General features: G+C 41.0%; 1 pseudogene; it reads right to left on the bottom strand.

The window, feature by feature from the left end:
* Window positions 1–389: 389 nt before the first annotated feature.
* Window positions 390–771, bottom strand: LOC129143310 (mitochondrial import inner membrane translocase subunit Tim8 A-like; annotated as a pseudogene).
* Window positions 772–18,304: the final 17,533 nt, after the last annotated feature.

Below are 18,304 nucleotides of genomic sequence, written 5' to 3' on the forward strand. Positions count from 1 at the left end.
CACTCTTACAGATATTTCTCTCCAGCATTGATAATCAAACACTAGATAAGGATACTAAATTATTCTTCCCCCACTTCTGCCCTTTCTGAAAAACACAAGGATCTCCCTTGAAATCGAAATGACTCCACACAAATGAGAGACTTTTATGTATGTGGTCCCACTATCAAAATTATAGGAAGCAGTTAATGGGGCTTTGAGAAAAGCATAGTCCCGTGTACAGTAATATGCATCTAAATAGAGTTTTCCATTCACCTGCCAATTATTTTCACAAGATTAGCATTAAAAAATACAAGCAAACATATGACCCTTAAGCTTCACACACAAAAAATTGGTCTTTGTTCATTCTCAGATGACAGGATGTCCCAAAAGTAACAAAAGATGGGAGCCAGTCCTCTCATAGCTGTTTCTTCAATCATCCCATCAACAGCTCTTCATTTATTGAACTACCTTCCTTTTCCAAAGAGGTAATGCTGAGATCAGTCAGAAAGGCTTTCTGAGAAAACTGGCTTGGATTTCTGGGTCTGTTGCAGTCGATTCAAGATGAACTGGCTTGTATCAATGAAGCACTCAATGCAGTTCACAAAACAGGCCTCAGCCCGACTGTCCAACTTTGGCCCAGGCTTGTCCATGCACTTCTCCCAACAAAGTTCAGTCATCTGGTGCACCAGCTGCTGGAAGCGCTGCTTTTGAGTCTCTACCTCAATGAAAATGCTGCAATTGCGGGTCCACTGCACCCAAACCCACCGCAGAGGAAGAGCAGGAGGAATCCATCCCAGGACAACCATGCTTGCAGAGACGAACTCCGCACCGACCTTCACGTGTCTCCATGACCTAGTTAATCAATTTAAAATGAGGTTAATAGGGTGGGACCCAATCCAATATGACTGATAACTTTGTAAAAAGGAGAGATTTGGATACAGAAAGAGACAGAGTGAAAACCATGTGAAGAAACATAGGAAAAGATGGCAGCTACAAGCCAAGGAGAAGCTTGCAGTGTGTATTCATCTGTTCTCATGCTGTTAATAAAGACATACCTGAGACTGGGTAATTTATAAAGGAAAGAAACTTAATTGACTCACACTTCCACATGCTGGGGATGCCTCACAATCATGGCTGAAGGCAAATGAGGAGTAAAGTCATGTCTTACATGGTGGCAGGCAAGAGAGCTTGTGTAGGGGAACTCCCCTTTATAAAATCATCAGATCTTGTGAGACTTATTCACTATCACAAGTACAGCACAGGAAAGACCTACCCCCATGATTCAATTACCTCCCACTAGGTCCCTCCCACAATACATGGGAATCATGGGAGCTATAATTCAAGATGAGATTTGGGTGGGGATACAGCCAAACCATATCATTCCATCCCTGGTCCCTCCCAAATCTCATGTCCTCACACTTCAAAACCAATCATGCCATGCTAACAGTCCCCCAAGTCTTAACTCATTTCAGCATTGACTCAAAAGTCCACATTCCAAAGTTTCATCTGAGACAAGGCAAGTCCCTTCTGCCTTCAACTCTGTAAAATCACAAGCAAGTTAGTTACCTCCTAGATATAATGGGGTTATAGGTGTTGGGTAAATACAACCATTCCAAATGGGAGAAATTGGCCAAAATGAAGGGGCTACAGGTGCCATGCAAATCTGAAATCCAGCAGGGCAGTCAAATCTTAAAGCTCCAAAATTATCTCCTTTGACTCCATGTCTCACATCCAAGTCATGCTAATGCAAGAGGTGGGTTGCCATGGTATTGGGCAGCTCTGCCCCTGTGGTTTTGCAGGGTTCAGGCCCCCTCCTGGCTGCTTTCACAGGCTGGCGTTGAGTATATGTGGCTTTTCCAGTTACACGGATCTACCATTCTGGGGGCTGGAGGATGGTGGCCCTCTTCTCACAGCTCCACTAGGCAGTGCCCCAGTGGAGACTCTGTGTGGGGGCTCATATCCCACATTTCCCTTCTGCACTGCCCTAGTAGAGGTTCTCCATGATGGTTCTGCTCCTATAGTACACCTCTGCTTGGGCATCTGGGAGTTTCCATTCATCCTCTGAAATCTAGTCATAGGTTCCCAAACCTCAATTCTTGATTTCTGTGCACCCACATGCCGAACACCACATGTAAGCTGCCAAGGCATGGGGCTTGCTTCTCTGAAGCAATGGCTTGAGCTCTACATTGGCCCCTTTTAGCCACAGCTGGGACACAGGGCACCAAGTCCTGAGACTGCACAAAGAAGCAAGGCCCTTGGCCTAGCCCATGAAACCATTTTTGCCTCCTAGGCCTCCTGGCTTGTGATGGAAGGGGCTGCGTGAAGTCCTCTGACTTGCCGTGGAGACATTTTCCCCATTGTTTGGTGATTAACATTTGGCTCCTCATTTCTGCAGCCAGCTTGAATTTTTCAGAAAATGGGGTTTTCATTTTAATTGCATCATCAGGCTGCAGATTTTCCAATTCCAAACCATATATTTGTGAATGCATAAAACTGAATGCTTTTAACAGTTGAATTCCATAATTCAAGTCACCTCTTGAATGCTTTGCTGCTTAGAAATTTTTGCCAGATACCTTAAAGAATCTCTCTCAAGTTCAAAGTTCCACAAATCTCTAGGGCAGGGGCAAACTTCCACCAGTCTCTTTGCTAAAACATAGCAAGAGTCACCACTGCTCCAGTTCTTAACAAGTTCCTCATCTGCATGAGACCACCTCAGCCTGGACTTTATTGTCCATATCACTTTGCCTGTTACCAGGTTCCAAAGTCTCTTCCACATTTTTGGGTATCTTTACAGTAGCACCCCACTCCTGGTACCAGGTTACTGTATTAGTCTGTTCTCACATTGCTAATAAAGACATACCCAAGACTGCATAATTTATAAAGGAAAGAGGCTTAATTGACTCACAGTTCCACATGTCTGGGGAGGCCTCACAATCGTGGCTGAAGACAAATGAGGAGCAAAGTCACATTTTCCATGGTGGCAGGCAAGAGAGCTTGTGTAGGGGAACTCCTCTTTATAAAACCATCAGATTTCATGAGACTTATTCACCATCATGAGAACAGCACAGGAAAGACCTGTACCCCATGATTCAATTACCTCCCACTGGGTCACTCTCACACCATGTGGGAATTATGGGAGCTATAATTCAAGATGAGATTTGGGTGAGGACACAGCCAAACCATATCACAGTGGATCTTTCTTTGTCTCATAGTCCTCAGGAGGAACCAATCCTGTGATGTATTGATTTTGGACTTATAGCTCCTAGAACTGAGAGATAATAAATTTCTGTTGTTTAAGCCACCCAGTTTGTGGTACTTTGTTATAGCAGCCCTAGTGAATGAATGAATATACTTGATCCATGATCATGCTTTCAGTCTCTACAGGATCCCAATAGCAAGAGAGATGCCATTTTTTAAGTAGTGAATTGTCACTGGTTATTGTAGGCAGCCTCCAAGATGGCCCCTAAAGTTTTGGAAGTAATTTATTATGCAACAGTAGATAACTAATAAATTGGCAAAGAGTATACGACTTTGCTCTAAGAGTCATATATCTTCTGTGATTCTCTCACTGGGGCTTGCCAGAGGCTTCATACAGTGTCTCCGGCTGCCACATACATTTTAAATAAGTATTGTGCTTGTTAGGTCATAAGATCCAAGTACAACTTGCACTATAGCCTAAACATGCAGAGCCCTCTTTTGCTTCAGGATCCATTCAAAACAGGCAGCCTTTAAAGTTACTGAGTAAATGATTGGAGAAGTATAGCCAAGCATAGTATATGGTGTCTCAAAAATCCAAAGAGTTCTGGCAAATAGTGCTCCTCTTCATGGTGGATGTACAAGGTGTAGTGACTTGTCTTTCACATTAGAAAGGATACCTTGACATGTTCCAGACCACTGAATCCCTTGAAACTCTGAAAATTTTCCACGGATTTTATTCTCTACCCTGTGTCCACATTTGTCTTACTAAAGCATGTAAGGAACTTGCTACTTCTTGTTCATCAAGTCCATGTAGCATAGTTATCAATGCAGTGGACTAATGTGGGTCTGTGGGATGGCAAGATGCTCAAGGTCTTGGGAGATTTTAATATGACAGAAAGCAAGAGTTGACATAGCCCTGGAATAAGATAGTGAAAATACACTGCTGTTCCTTCCAGGTGAAGGCAAAGCATTTTAGATACTTCTTACTAATTTGACTCAAGGAAAAAAGTGTTTGCAGGTGAACAGCTCAGATGTCCATGTTGTTTGATTCAGTAAAGTTAAACATCTGAAATGGCAACTGAGTTATTTTCCATAATCCATCCTAGTTTTGCACAAGCTAAATGGGAAAGTTAATTAAGTATGGGATGGGGGAAATAGCACCTCTGCATCTTTCAGATTTTTACGTAGTGGCACTAATTTCTGCACTTAGAGATGCAGTATTACTTTTAGTTTTCCATATTGTTGTGCAGGGACAGTACCAGGGTCTTCCACTTGGTCTTTCCTATGTACTGTAATGTCCCTTCCTGGGTCAGGGGACAAATGAGCAAAGAAATGTAGGCAGGCTCTAAGAGCTGGGAAAAGCAAAGAAATAGATTCTCCCCTAGAGCCTCCAGAAGGAACAGAGCCTTGGTGATGCCTTGATTTTATCCCAGGAAGACCTATTTCAGACTCTGACTTCTAGAGCTGTAAGTTAATAGATTTATGTTGTTTTAAGCCACTCAGTTTATGGTAACTTGTTACTGTAGCAGTTGGAAACTTAACATAAAGCAGGACAACAGTGATGTTTTTAACTCCATAAAAATTGGCATAAACCCAGGGCCCATATTTAATAACTCCAGGGAGGTCTGAGAATGTCCCTTTTCATGGGGCATTTTCAAACTTGGCTATAAGTCACATGTCAGGTGTGTACTGTGACAGCATTTCAGAGTCCCTCCTGAAAAAGATCTGACCTCCATTTCAAACAAGGTTTTCTGGGTCTATTAACTGCTTTGAGTCTGAGAACTTGATGAGAGGCCATTTATTACTACTATGAAAACTTAAGTCAAATTTCTGCCCATTACACCTAGAATTCTTTTGATCATTTAAATCAAGCTATAATTTAGAATGCTACCTACTGACTTCATTCTTAAGTATCTCGTGATAAATGAGCCACCACCATAGAAGTCAAAAGCCCTGATTATCATATTGTTCCTGCCACTGTTTATGGCAATATCCCCTTTTGAGAACCTGAGTCCTGGAGTTGGGGTTACCTAGGGTGAACTGTAGCCTTGGAGGGATACAGCCACTGCCAGATTGCAGCACAATAAAGCAGATAAAAAGCTTAAGGAGTAAATACCTCAGTCTCTTTCTCTTCTCTCCCTTCAGTATCTTGCTCGTTCCTCCCATCTGTTGAGCCCAATAAAGACAGAGGGCTAAGGAGCCTGGCTAATAGCAAATGTATATTCAGGGATCAACCTGCAAGGCTGTGCAATGCAGGGAAGAGAAGGGTGGAGAATGGATAGAGGGAGGGGGAACTTGAAAAAGAGCCACATAACCAGGCAACTCCATATAGTACTTATTATTTGCTAAACTGTATCCTTATGGAGACTGGAAACATTCCCTTTATTCCTTTATCTTCTCATCCATCATTCTCTCCAGTGCCTAGTAAAGTGCCTTAAATATATTAGCAGTCAGTAACTGTTGGTTAAATAAATTAAAAAATGAAATGATAACTGAAGAAAAGTTAAGATCAAATCTTTCTCTGTGTTCTTGGGGGCTGCAACTAGAAGACAGAAAGAAATAGGACCTCATATGTGGAGAGATGGCAGGGTGGAGGGTGGGGAGGTGAGGAGTGGTGGGGAACAGGGATGGAAAGGAACAGATTTACTTCTTGCCCTCAGTTCTGAAGGTTAAGTAAAGGACAATACAAGGGTACTTATTTGTTCCTTTGATCAGTGAACATTTGCCCTCCACCTAATCAGAGAACGCTGCTCTACCTGTGTGGGAATGACTTCCTGCTGCCTTAGTGCCAAACCCCACATTTCACATCCTTTGGACTGAAGATCAAGTCTCACATCTTCCAGGTTATCTTCACCATCTGTTTCTGTTTTATTTTCTCTTTTCCCTACCAACCATACTTGAGAAGATTACCCTGCTTGTGTTCCAGGTTGAACCAACCTTTAACAAAATTTATTTCTACAAAGAGATACGTATTAATAGATGACAACTAGCTAGCTAGATCATCCTACGGATTTTGATAGATGAAAGGAAGTTTCAGGCCCAAGGGATAACACATATAAGGGCTTGAGTAAGAAAGCTGGAAGATCTTTAAGGAATATGTATTACTTGCATTTTGCCAGGATATAGAGTATTCCAGAAAGTATTGGGAAATGAAAGTTGGTCATGAACATATTCTTGTCTTAAGTTCAATATTCAGTATATACCAAGGAGCCACTAAAATTTTACCTGGGAAAGAAACCCCATCAGACTTATACTTCAGATTTAAAAAAAAAAGGGCAATAGTGTCTGTTGGATGGAATGAGAAAGGGAAGAACTTAAATTGGGGGGAGAGTCAGTAAACTCTTGGTGTTAGAAAATTAATTGGGTAAGTGCCTCTCTGCAAAGTTTATTGTACAAGCATGTAAACCATGCTTATTTATTCTTGTTAAAATATAACTCTAAAAACTTTTTCTCAGCTATGGTCATGGTGCTTTCCTTGCCCCAATTATCAGTAATACCAAATGAGGGATTGTTCTAGCACTCAGCACTCCGTAAAGGAGTGCTTTTTCTACCTTTCAGACTAGAACCCACCCAAGGGGTAAGGGCACTTTTGTGCTCCTCTTTGGATGGTATCCTTTGGATATTCTGCGGGTTTTTTAATTTGAAGAATTTGCTTATATTAGCCCCTGACTTAAGAAAAAAAATATGACTTAATGAAGAGAACGTGTTTGAAACCCGTGGAGCCTGATTCTCACAAAGTGTCTGTAGCTACAATGATGTCTCCTCCTTAGTATTCTCCAAGCTGTGAACATGGGCTAGATGTGGTGGCAGGGTAGGGGAGCCAGAGATCACCTCCAACCCCCCTGTAGCTCTTATGTAGCTCTTCTAGATTCAGCCATAGAGCTGAATCTAGAAACCAAATTGCTATCAGGCAGATTAACAAGAGAAAAGTAAACAGATGTTATTGGTTTTTCATGTACATGGGGATCTTCATAAGAGACTGAAGTCTGAAGTGGCCAAAGCAAGATACTTTCATACTTTTTAGACAAAGAATGACAAATCTGAGAAGAAATCACAGGACAAAGGGAATCTGACTAAGAGCAGTACATTTCTAGGGGAGTCACTAGGAGATACATGAGGGTAGGATGTAAACCTACTGGAAGATAAGGACTACTTCATTAAGTATGTTTATTCAGGTTCATTGCAGCCTCCTATCACCAGTCTCTGTTGACAAGGGCTATTTTCTTGCTCCAGTAAGAAAATATTCCTCCCACAGTAAGAAATATTTCTATTTTCTTGCTCCAACAAGAAATATTCTTCCCAGAGGAATCTATGGCTTGCCACAAGCAGGAGAAGACAGGCCAACTAACCCTTACTGAGGCTACAATTCTCCCAATGCTTTCAACTTGAAATAATCAATATACCAATTTGGCATATTTTGGGATGACATGTCTTTCATTCCTTCATTTCCCCTGTCTGAAACTTCACTAGACGTTTCCAGCATTAAAAGCTGAGGTGGTGGCTGTGGAAAGAAATGACAAGTTAGTAACTGTGTCATAAAGGATTTGCAAACCAGGAAACAACCAATCTAAACATTGTTCCCCACACTCCATTAAACCAGCCTCCTAATCCTGGGAAAAGTTCTATCCAATAAAATGGTTTAGCCTTATTTATTTGATGAAGAATATTTGTCTTGTCTTTTAAATGGTGCAGATTAGGCTCTATTTGTCCCCAAGGATTTACATAGAAGCACTATTCTTCTCCAGTGTTTGTCAATGCATCCAGGACATGGGGATTCTGAAATATAGCTGTGACTAAATATCAGCTTCTGACTGGAGTGCTTTCAGTGCTTTCATAGAAATGTTGAGCTCTCATTCTATAACTATGGAAAGATTTAGAATTGCTTTTTTAATCTCATAAACTCCAATGCTTGGGAAAAAAGCTCTCAATATTGAAAAGAACTTGGAGTTGTGATATAAAAGTGAGTTTTGAATAGTACATCTAGTATGTTTGTATGGTACCACTTTATAAAACAAAAGAGCCCAAGTTTGTAATTTGGCTAGCATTTACAGTAGGGTACCTGGAGACAGAGATGTTAAATATCTGAGTCCACATTGCCTGGGCCATCTAGGTGGGAATTGTTTATATATACCTTGTTACCACACAAGAAAAAAGGCCAGTATTTTTCACAAATAAGGTCAGAGTGGAATATGTGACACCACAGGTTGGGGTTTATTGCACTTTGTCTTCTAGCATATTGACATCTGCTCATCTCCATCCTCCATGAATTCTGTCAGTCCATAGGAATGCAAAAGGTTGTGAAATATCTGATATAGGAGGCCGTTAGTTCAGTTTGGGCAGATATAAGGCTTAAATTTATTAAGCCAAGTCAGTCTAGAATTTTGATCAATCTATTTGTAATCTTTGGTGTCTGCTAGCCTAATGAGTTTTCCCAAGTTACACAAGGCTGACTCTGGAAGTTTATATAACATCTGGTGATTTGGCAAGTGTTTGTACCATAAGAGTCAGTGTCAGAACTGCTTATGACCTTCGTGAAAGGCTTAAGGGTGCCATGGGTGGAATCAAACCACAGGCTTTGACTGCAATGCCTCATTGATATGTTACTTAAGAAAAGTCCAGCATTATCCCTGCTTATACTGGAGAGGGAAAAATTCCTTTCTAATGACTTTACTAGAGCAAGGACAGTCTTCGAGCTCTTACAGAGATTCCTCTGTGTCCAACTGACTCACTGAATGGAAAAATAATGTGTTGTTGTTGTCTAGGTGGTGAATGCCATACCTTGACATACGTTCATTCTCCAAACTTGATCCACTGGACACTTGCATTGGCAGGAACAAAAATAAGTTCAGGGTTTTTCTTTGCATAATCTAGATGTTGACATAATCAATAGTCAGATTGATTAATTATCAGAGCCAGGGTTTGGAAGACTGGTACAAAGGGATGCTGAGTCTATGCCTGACCTGTTGGAAAAATAGTGAGGGCTAATCAGAGCGGACACAGTTTGAAGAAAGGTCATAGTGGAGGAGCAGAGGGAGAATAGTTAGAGGGAGACAATCTTCAGTCAGCTTTTAAAGTAGGCTACCAACAAATGGGGGTGGGAAGCATTTGTCACCAAAAAAGAGATTTTTGTATGTTTGCTTGTTTGTTTGTTTTCAGGAAGAGTATTAGGGAGACCTAAAAGGGGGAGAAAATAGGTGGGAGTAAAATTTCTTCGTCCCTGGTCTTGGGAAAAGCTCTCTACTTTGAAAAAATGCCATCTGCTTCTGGGGCCAGGGAATTAGCCCCGGTAATCCTTATTTTAAGGTCACCTGTAGGGGTGATCTTTCAATTGACTTGGAAGTGCTGATCAGGATCTAGTTTGGTGTTGCTTGTGTGAACCCAGGAGGGTTTTTCTTTTAATGGCAGCATAGATATTCAGCTGTACTTCATAAGGGCCTTCCCAGTGAAATGACAGTGTGTGCTTTTCTCTAAAAATGTTGATGGACTCACAGTCTCCTGGTTGAAAAGGATAGCAAGGCTTGTCAGTTGGCAGAGGCCACATCCTTTTTACCTGATGATGATATTCTCCAAGTATATCAGTGAGTGCCTGTACATAGCTAGACACAGCATCACATTGTTTACTTAAATCCACATAGAGTCTATTCAACCTAGGAATTGGAAGGTTTAGAGATGCCAGTAGGCATAGGGTAGCCAAACATTATCTCAAAAGGGGTTAATCCATATCTTCTATTTGGAGTATTTTGCATTTTTATAAGGGCCAGAGGTAATGCTTCTGGCAATTTAAGTCCAATTTCTCTAAAAACATTTCCTAAAATCCGTTTAATGTCTAGATTTGCCTTCAGGATTGGGGATAGTATGGGGTATGAAATTTTAGTGAATACCTCAGAATTTTTGCAAGCAAGTGGTTTATCTCTGCTGTAAAATGAGTTCCTTAGTCTGATTCAGTCCATAAAACGATGCCAAAGCAAGGAATAATCTGTTACTCATTTCTTCACCATTGTTGTGGTGTTAGCATGTCTGGTCCAATAGCATTCAGTCCACCCACTAAGCATACAGACAATAACCAGAGAGAAAAGCCTAAAGCTGGAAGTGAATCTATAAAGTCTATCTGGAGTTCTGCAAGGGAAGTGTGCACCTTGTAGAACTTGCTCAGTAATGTTGGTTTCCTCCAGAGATTTGGTGAGAGTTGCAAGTAATGCACTAGAAAATAGTGCTCCCAGGGCAACTGTAGATCCCAATTATCTTTTAGAACCTTAATCATCCTGTATCTGCACATATCTATATGTCCCATCTGATGATCATTAACATCAGCCAAAGATAAAGGCAAGTTTATAAATTGGGTGGAAAAAAGGACCAGGGGGCCTGTTTTTGGCTGCATAGTTAACAGCCTTGTCTGCCCTATCATCTCCTTAAGATACACTATCAGTGTCCTTAGTGTGGGCGGGACAATGAACATTGGCCATTTTAGTAGGAAGATGAATAGCCTGTCATAAGGCAGCAAGTATATGTCCATTGGCAGTAGGCGCACCAGCATAGGTTAGCAGTCCACAGGGTGGCCAGGTTGTGCCAACAGCATGGCAGACTCTGAGAGCATATCTGGAGTCAGCGTGGATATTGGCCGTTTTTCCTTTTGCTGGTGTGCACATCCTTCACTTGTTCAGTAGTATGTGTTTATAAGACAGGGATTGGGGTCAGGGATGGAGTGGTGGGGCTGCACTGTAGTTGCCATGATTTAAGGAAAGAAGTAGCAAGGGCCAGTAGCAAGGACAAGAACAGGGCTGGAGGCAGGCCTCAAACTATACTAAAAAGAGACAGCTAATTTGCCAAGCCAGGGAACATTTACTTTTTCTTGAGGGGTGGATCACATAATCAGAAAACCATATGTAAGAGGACCTCTTAATTTTTATGTGTGCTGATTTGTGAATAACAATAATCAAGGAAAAAAGTTCATGCTTATTATTGGATTAGAGTGAAAAATATCTGTCATCCATTTCTTTTTTAAAAAATAGTGGTGAAATACACATAACATTTACCGTCTTAACCATTTTTCAGTGTAAAGTTTTTTTTAACCAGAGTAATCTAAAGCTTATAATGTAATTTTACTGAATTAAACATAGAACTTAAAATTATTCATCTAGGACTCCCCTTTTTCTTGGCAAGATGGCAGAGTATGACTTAACTACTCACATCATATCTCTTTTAAACTGGCATTTTGTTTCTGCTGCTTGAATTGCTCTTCATAAAGGAGATATAAGAGGGAAAACAATAAATACATGGGAAGTTGGGTCTTCCTAGTGACACCGCATAGTAGCTTTTGCTACAGTGTATGCAAATAATACCTTTATTCTGGTGAGATTCCTCATGCTTTGAGAGAAGAAATGACAGTAGTTGTAGTCCCTCAAATAGAAAAAGAACCAATTGGAAGGATGTTTGGAGAACCAGAAATTACAAGGCAAATGCAGTCCAGTGGGAATGGTCAGATACTGTTTGGCTTCTCAGCTGAAAAATATAATTTTGGGTGGAAGTATTTACATAGGTTCTGCAGGCTGTTTCTCAGGGTTTCTTTCTTTCTTTCTTTTTTTTTTTAATTTATTCTCTACACTAACCTCCCTGACCCAAGCATTTTTCAAACTTTTTTCTCCTACTCATCCTCCATGAAATTTTAATACCACAGATATACTATATTGTATTTATGTTTATGCACTATCTGTGCTTCACTTGTAGGGAGAGTGATGCTTTTGCCCTCAATAACCAATTTTCATTCCTTGGGGGCAATATTGCCCTTATTCAGAATGCATGCTCTGGAGACACACGCACTTCCAGCACGAACGTGTCAGTGACTCAGGATCAGCTGAGTATCACTGCTCTTTTAGAGAGCTGCTTCCAGCACATGATAGAAATACCGAGTTCATTCTGGGAAAGCTCATCTCTGAAATCTTTTTTTTTTTTTTTTTTTTTTTTTGAGACGGAGTCTCACTCTGTTGCCTAGGCTGGAGTGCAGTGGTGTGATCTTGGCTGACTGCAATCTCCACCTCTCAGGTTCAAGTGATTCTTTGCCTCAGCCTCCCGAGTAGCTGGGATTACAGGCATCTGCCACCACACCCAGCTAGTTTTTGTACATTTAGTACAGATAGGGTTTCACCATTTTGACCAGGCTGGTCTCGAATTCTTGACCTCAAGTGATCTGCCTGCCCTGGCCTCCCAAAGTGCTGGGATTACAGGCATGAGCCACCACACCCAGTCTCATCTCTGAAATCTTAATGCTGAGAGACTGAATATGCAAATAGTCAGTGACCAGACTGTACCTGACAATTGGACTCTGCCCCACAACCTCTGCTGCAATCAGCCCAGAATAGTCAGGATTGTAAACTTTGCTTCTAACTCAGGACCAGAAAAAGATTTCTATCCTCCCCACACCAATCTCGTCAGATGTCCTGCTTTTAATTAGCCTACCTCCTGTTTCTTATGCCAACAGGCTTTGATCAGAGCACACCTGAAGCCTTTCCTGTTTTCTCTATATATCTTTCCCCCTGCCCTTCCTGCCTTTGAATCTCTGTCACATGCTAAGTCATGGTGACTGACTCCCTTGCTACAGTAAACCTTGAAAAAATAACCCTATTTGTTCTCATTTGGGTGGTTTTCATTTATTTCCACAATGCGAAATGGGGATGCAGCCATGGAAGGTCTTACACATTTAAGACACCATTGATAATAATTGTTCCACTCCAGTGTTTTGGCAACAAACATGTCTCATTCATCGGTCTCTGTTGTTTTTGACCACCCCTACAGCTGTGTTACCATTATTTATCTCACCCTTTTCAGCCACACTATTTTAATAATTCAGATGATGTGTCTCTGCTATTTGACTACAGTAGCCATAATAGTCAAAGATGCTCGGAAATGCAGGAAGATGGTAAAAGACCTAGCCAATGTCTTTCAAAAGAAATCCTACACATAAAAACCCTGTTACTGAGCTGGTTGAAAGCTTTACTTTGATGGGGACCAGAAAAAACACCCATGCTCCAATGTCTACTTTTTGAGGATTTCATTAGAAATATTTGTATATTTATATTTAAGACTCTCTGATATATCCACCGGAGTATTAGCGTTAGTATGTTGGCAGATACACTAAAAGTGATCTCAGGAGAAGCTGAAGGATGACTCATACTTATTGAGAAGTTACTAAACCAGGAAATGTCCTGGGAATATCAATTTGAACAAATCAGGAACATCTCCAGGATTACAGTTTACAAACCAGTTTACAGTTGTTAATCCACCTGAGCTTTCTAGCCAAACAACACAAGACTAAGTCTGAGATAATTAGGCTTTACTGCCCCCAACCCCAACCCCACGTAAGCATTTTCCAGAGGAAGCTGAGGGAGGAGATTAGAATTCCTGGAGGCTAATCCACTGGGCTATGGATCTGATGTTCAGAGTGTAGTGGTCCTCCTGGCTCCATGCGGTAAGTGCCCTGTTTCCCTCCTAGGCCTTGTCATCTCTTTTTCAATGTCTCTTCTATGCCAAGAATCCCCTTCTGTAGTATTTCCTTCCAAACAGTCCCCCTCCAAAGGCCCAACCTCTTCCTCCCTTTCTCTGCTATCAAACTTCATCTATTCTAACCTATTTCATTTTTTTAAGATTCCATATATAAGTGACAGCATGCAATATATAGAGATAGAGACTAAAACAGTGGTGACCAGGTTTGGGGATGGGGAGAAAATAGGGAGATGTAGGTCAAAGGACATAAAGTAGCAAATGTAGGATGAACAAGTTGAAAGATTTAATATACAACCTGAGGCCGCTAGTTAATACTGGTGTATTGCATTCAGGATTTTTGCTGAAGGATTAGATATAGCTGCTTTTGCCATGATGGGGACTGGTAACTATGTAAGATGAAAGGATATGTTAATTTGTTCTGCTAGAGTAACCATTTCACTATATGTATGTATCTCATAATATATTGTATACCTTTTATATACATAAAATTTATTAAGAAAGAAAACCTTCGTCTATTCTGATATACAGACTTGATGGAGGTTGATAGGATTGACATATGCATTTTATCAGGACTTTTGAGGCTGAGAAGCCCTTCCCGATCCTCAAAAGTTGTCCTAAACGTGTGCCCTGCTCCCATCTCCTTCACTGCCTTGAGCATATTTTATTAAAACAATCTGTTAAGTTTCTGTCTCTGACCTCGCTTTGAGTGTGGCAGCCATGCTCTATTGTTTGTATTTCTAGAAACTACACCAGCGCTGGGATAGAGTAAACTCAGCCATGTGCCAAAGCTGGCAACATGGAGACAGCTGCTTCTTGCAGCCATTCACCAGGCCACCTGCAAGGCCGTAGGGAGAAGACAAACGAGCGAAGACTTTACGGTTAGACAAGCCTGGGTCTGCAATCCAATTATATGCCCTTGGCTGTTTTTTAAAAACCTTTATTATGTGCCCTTGGCTGTTTTTTAAAAACCTTCTTCCCAGAGTTGCAGAGATTTAATGAGATAAGAACTGAGTCATCTCAGTTACTCCCAAGCCTTCAAATGTATCTCTATGCTGATGGTTTCTGCTTGTATTTCTCTAGCTGGGATCTCTCTTCTGGAGTCTGAGCCTCCGGAAGGTCCCCACCTGGATGACTCATAGGCCTATTAAATCTAATTTAGCCAGAGAGGGTTAATAATTACCAACACTACTCCCCTACCCACTAGTCACCAGATTAGGTCCTTCTGCATCATGCTCTCCCTCCATGAGAGTATCGCCACCACATGGCCCAAGCCAGAAACCCAGGAGTCCTCCTTGATACCTGCTCACTCCTTATCCCACACACAGAACTCTCTAATCTCCCTTTTCATTGTCCACATCTCTCTATGGTCTGTCTTCCACCTTTGCTCAGGCCTTCCTTTCTTCCAGACCAGGTCATCGCCCAGCCCATCTAACTGGCCTCTCCTTTTGTCATTTCTTTCCATGGAAGCCTTTATTACTTTCCTGCTTAAAACTAGTGGCTTCCCCTGCTGCAGGATCAAATCCAAATCCCTTATCCTGTTCTGGTCTCTGCTTAGCCTTCCTTCTCATGGCTCCTCCCCAACATCCCGCCACCTACACACTAAGCTACATGCATTCATTTCTAAGAATTGAAATGCAATCTCTGTTTTGCTCTCTCTTTTGCTTTTGAAACTTCAAACATAACGTTTCCTCCACCTGGAGTTCATTCCCTTTGTTTTTCATTTGGCTAAGGTCCTAGTCAATGATCGCAACTCCAGTGCCATCTCATCCAAGAAGCTTTGCCCACCCACTGCCCTAGCAAGGTGCATGGCTTCTGTGCTCTCAAACAGACTTGTGCCTCACTGCTTTTTAACAAAGCACTCATCACTCTGTAATGCAATTATCTAATGTAATAATTGCTAAGATTCATGGACCCCGTGCTAGGTGCTGGACATTCCGATAAGCTCTTTACTTGTAATAGTTCATTTAGTCCTCATAACAGCCCCATGCAGTAGGTACCTTTATCATCCCTGCTTTGTAGATGAGGAAATTGAGGTGCAGAGGGGTACATACTCTTCTCAGTATTACACAGCAAGTATTTGAACCCATGAGGCCTGACTCCAGAGCCCTATAATTATCTACTATTATCCAGTAATATTCAAGGATTTTGTCTCTATTGTTCACTGATATACTCCTAGGGCCTACACTAATATCTGGCACAATAATAATTGCTTATTAAGTGTTTACTGACTCACTGAGTGAATAAATGCTGATTCATTGTGTCATTTCCTTCCTGATGGGCAGGGATTAGGCTTTATTCCGTTTATTTCTAGCAGCTAGCTTGGACCCTGGACATATGAAAATTGTTAAGTTTGTCTCTCTGCATAGGGTCTTTGCTACTCTGTGAGATCCATGAATCTGTTTTGCCTTTGTGGTCTTCTGAGACCCTGTATTCACCCTACCACACCACAGCACACTTCGCTGCGTGTCAATTTTTAGTGCATAGAAAAAAATCTGGTCAGCTGCTGCTTGACAGCTGGAAAAATAGAGCTGTACCTGAGCCAGTTTTGTACCTCAGAAAAGCAAGGGGGAGAGTCTCCTGCCTCACGCGGTGTGTGGGTGGAGGGCTGAATCATCAAGTGCTTTGAGTTCCTTGGGAAAAGATAACTCAAAGGAATATTACACAACATGGAGAAATAGGAGGAAAATAAGCAGAGACACAAAAATGACTCAAGTGTTGAAAAATATGATCCACGCAACTAAAAATACATTGCAACTGAGTTTGAAGAGGAAAAGACTGGGTGTCAACATTCCAGTGGCCCAAATGGCTGTGCATGAATGGGCTTTGGTTCGAAGGATGGTGAGCAGATGGTCACTGGCCTCACAGAGAAGAAGGTTGTGCAACAGGGCCTGGAGGCCCTCTGAAGATCTGAGACAAGGGGAAGAGGACAACTTTATCAGGGACAAGACAGCCTGAGCTTCAGCAAAACACTATAAAAGAGTATCCTTGGTTCCATATGACCCAGGCAGAGGGAGGAGTGATGGTAAATCCTGTCGGATTGGTGTATTGTGCATTTTTCTTTTCTAAATGAGCACTTAAAAATCCCTGTAGATTAAAAAATTCTGTTGTAGATTTTTTCTAGAAACTGAAAACTTTGGGTGGGAAGGGTGGTTCAGGCTTTCATGGACATGCAAACAATTTTCATGTTCCATTCTCTGGCTTCTCTGGTAACTGACATTTGAGAGACATGTTGGTGTAGTAGATGGAACATGGACTTGAGGCCCCTACTGTTCTGTAACCTAGGGAAAGTTGCTGCTTCAGACTCTGCCTCAGTGTCTTTTTTGAGCAACAGTTTGTAAATAACATTGTAAATACTAAAGAGGTATAGAGAATATCTAAAACACTAGTTCAAGGGCACATGATATGCTTAATGAATGAGAATGAAGTTGTCATTAATATAATTCTTTACCAGCTTTATTTTCTTAATTTCTGAAGTATTGCCCTATCATAAAAAGATTAAAGTAGATCCCAAAATCAGAAGAGTTCTTGATTAGAATGAAGGACCTGAATTGGTTTTCCAGATGGACTTACTTGTTAAAAGGGGATTGTGACAAGTAATTATTCAACAGTTTGTTCTACAGCCGGTGTTTGGGCTATTGGAAAGGAGGCGCTATATAAGTGTATTGTAATAATGAATGCCCTTAGGGAAGAGGGGAATTGTGTAAGGAGATGTATTCTGTAATTCTTTCATGTATATTCGTCTTTTCTGTCCAAGTAGAATATACACCCTTTATGGGCAAGGACTACCTCGTCTAATTTGTATTTATAAACTTTCTTTTTTCTTTCTCAGGGTTTTCAAGGACTGAGAATGCACATATGGATAGAACAAATCTAGAAATTCAAGCTACTTCTATTGCTAAACAAGTATAGAGTTTCATATAAATATAATTCATAAAAGGTATAAACGGCAAGAGTTTCTACCCAAAGATTTTGTGAAACACCTGGTATTCTAGCTACAGCAGCAAATTATGGCATCCCTTAGCCCCTCAGAGACCTCTGTCCTCAGCAGATGTGACCGCCTTCTTGGATCTCAGCAGTGCAAGGGTTCAGTGTGCCAGCATCTCTACATCTGAGGTCTTGCTGTCCTCTGCAGGCCTTCCAGCTGCTTTGAGAGAGAAGTGACCAAACTATTCTCACTTTTGAAGGGAGTGAAGTAAAACCTGGACAAACCAGGTTCTCAAATTAAAATTCATGGATCTTCCTATTTTCCCAAGAAGAGCCTGTTTTTTTTCGTATACTCCATTGAAGCCATTGCTGGTGGACAATTTTCATAGCATTTTCTTCTCTTTTGTTTTGAAAGGCATTGATTAGTAAGTAGGACATTTCTGTTCAGCAATTGCCCTTTGAAGTTTTATTCAAACACAGAATTTACTGTAAAACAGACCAGTCTTTATTCTTTCTTTTAGTGAAAATTATAAACTCCTTATATATATATATATATATATATATATATATATATATAATTATACTTTAAGTTCTAGGGTACATGTGCATAATGTGCAGGTTTGTTACATATGTATACACGTGCCATGTTGGTGTGCTGCACCCATTAACTCATCATTTACATTAGGTATATCTCCTAACACTATCC

This window comes from Pan troglodytes, chromosome 13 (assembly GCF_028858775.2).
Source record: "Pan troglodytes isolate AG18354 chromosome 13, NHGRI_mPanTro3-v2.0_pri, whole genome shotgun sequence".
Taxonomy (NCBI): Eukaryota; Metazoa; Chordata; class Mammalia; order Primates; family Hominidae; genus Pan; species Pan troglodytes.